Source organism: Condylura cristata, unplaced genomic scaffold (assembly GCF_000260355.1).
Source record: "Condylura cristata isolate star-nosed mole 26May11 unplaced genomic scaffold, ConCri1.0 scaffold00023, whole genome shotgun sequence".
In the NCBI taxonomy this organism is placed as follows: domain Eukaryota; kingdom Metazoa; phylum Chordata; class Mammalia; order Eulipotyphla; family Talpidae; genus Condylura; species Condylura cristata.
In genome coordinates, this window is record NW_004567124.1 from 4,362,074 (window position 1) to 4,364,860 (window position 2,787).

Consider the following 2,787-nt stretch of genomic DNA (forward strand, 5'->3'; position numbering starts at 1 on the left):
GGGGAGCACTGCACGCCACCCCAGCTCACCTTGTCATGTAGGTGAACCCGTTTCCTCACTGGGCGTGAGGCTTATCAGTCCAGTGCCTGCTGTCGGTAACACTCAGCACCAAGGGCTGCTGGGAAGGTGGGACAGGCAGGCTGTGTAGGAAGGATAGAGCAGGGCGGGCATGTGGACAGGTCAGGGGGACACACACTGGGCCCCGCTGACAGGCGGGAACAGAGAGAGGAGAAGGTGACTCTCCCCATCACCATCCGCATGAGGATGCTCTCAGTTTATGACATGCCCTTTTTCACATCTCTAACTTCATACTGGCCCAGGGCCCTCCTCCTGGGAAAGTGGCCACAGGCACACTTAGAGCCAGTGCTCCCTCCATGGAGAGAGCTGACACCTTTCCATGGAAGCCTCCACATGGGTTCCGTCTCCTTCCCCTTTGCTGCCCCCTCTAAGGACAGAGGTGACCCTTCGTCTGGAAGGCATCTCCTCCCCTGGCCTGCTCTGTTCTCTGGACTCCTTCAGGAGAAAGCGTGTCTGCCTGTCATCACCTCCCCTCTACGGCATCACCAGGCCTGTCTCCTGCCCATCACAGCCCCCAATTCTGTCAACAGGGCAGGTCTGGCAGAGTGTTGAGCCACTGAGGGAAGGTGTCAGAACTCACTTTCCGAAGTGGCTTGAGGCTGTGGGACACCTCGGCTGGACCCTAGTGCTGCCGAGGAGGGAATGGGTGACCTCAGTCCCCAGCGCCAATTGATAGACACCAATAGGGGCCAGGGCCATCTGCCCACCTCCTGGTGTCCCCGGGACTTGCCTACCTCCTCCTCCCCTCTGAAGAGAAGTGGTCTAGAAGTGAGCCCAGAGGAGAAGAGACACAGGCTCAAAACATCCCAGCCACTGTGGTGCTGGCTCATTTCTGTAAGGGCGTCTGAGGCCCAGAGAGAAGTATCACGTTTAAGGGTCAGCCATTCTGTGCAGAACATTGGAGAACGCAGGTCTCCTGGCACCCAGCCTGGATGTCCTCACCATTGCGGTCCCAGCTCTCAGGAGGAGAGCACCACATCCTCACACCCTCTTTCCTGCTTCTTTTAACCAAGCGTCCTGAAGTCAGGCGTCTCCCCTCTGCCCTTTGACCTCCAAATGGTCTTCTGGCCATTTCTCCACATTCAGTGTATCAGCATTCCCATCCCAGGGAGAGAGAAGTCTCAGTCATCCCAGTCAACCCATAGGTGCCAGGATTCAGTGCAATAGCCTAGCACCCCCAAGTTCAGGGGATCTGAAGAGAATGGTGGAGACGCTGCTACTTGTTGTAAGTATTCCCACGGAGGTTTTAGCAGCACAGTCCAGTTCCAGGGCTGAGCTCGGCTTTCTTGGAAAAGTGACCACATTGCCAGGCCCCCCCCCCCCACCAAGGCTCCATCCCTCTGGCATCGGGTGTGCCCCCAAGGCTGCAGCAGGGAGGCAGAGCCCTTTGGCCAGGTCTCCACGGCTCAGGCAGGCAGGGAGGCAACTGGCCTGGGCCATGCAGAGCGTTAAGTGACGATTTTCTTCAGTCCTTCTCTTTGGCTTAGAAATGAAAATTGTAATCATATTTGCTCAGAGAGCTCCCTTCCTAACTGTGTTTAGCCCCAGCCAACATTAAGAGGAGCTTGCATTCCTCCACACTGCCTGGCCTCCGGTTCTAATTTGTTTGCGGGGACTCAAGACATGCTTTCTTGCTGACAACTGGAAGCCAGTCCTGTGTTTGCCCACTGACATGTGCCAGGGCTGGGCCTTGGGTGGCAGAGAGCAATGCCCTCTGCTTCTACCACAGGGGAACTGAGGCCCAGGGAGCCATAGTTATTCCATGAACATACTGCCAAGGTTGTGACAAAACTGAGATTAGAACCCAGATCACCCCAACCTGGTCGATCGTCTCTCAGCTTGATGTGGAACTCTAATGACTTGCAAATGTTTCTGGTGGCTCACCCATGTGGTGACAGACCCTGGAGACCAGTCATGTTCTTATCTGACTTTGTGTTCCCAGCGTGGAACCTGGGGCATCAGAGACCCAAATACCCAGCAAAATGGAAGGACTATAGAAGACTGTCACACAGAATGAAGTGGTGACCTTAGACCAATGCTCACCCCTTTCTTAACCTTAGCCCTTAACCTTGCTTATTACAACAAGGTCTTCAAGCTGATCAAATGACTCTCAAACTATGTTCCAGGACACCCTAAGGTTCCAAGGAAGTTTCTAGAACTGTACAGCTGTGGAGCCATTCCCTGCCTTCTAGCCCTGACCTCAGTTATTTGTGTCTGCTTTTTAATATATAGATGTTTGTTCAAAAAACATGGGGTGCAATGACAAAAAGAAAGTTTAGAGACTTCTAGACTATTTGGTCTCTAAGATCCCTGCTTGATCTTAAAAATAAAATTCTGGGCCCTCCCTGGTGGCGCAGTGGGTTAAAACACAGCACTAAGAGGCTAAAGCCCCTTCAGCATGAGTTCAATCCCTGTCCTGGAGGTGACCCACATGGCGCGGCAGACCTCTCCTGACCCGCCCACTGCTCCCCTCAGGTATGTTTCGTCAGTCAGCCTGTTCTGCTCCCCACTCTGTCTCTGGTGAATCCGCTCACTGCCCCTGCACCTCTGGCCTGTACCCCAGTTCTGTATGCACAAGTAAATAAATCTTTTTTAAAAATAAAATAAAACTTAGTAGGTTACCTTCCCTGATCACAGATTGGCTATACCCCAACTTTCAGCTAGTGGTAAATAGCCTAGTGAAGAGTTCATGCCCCGTGGCAACTGGGA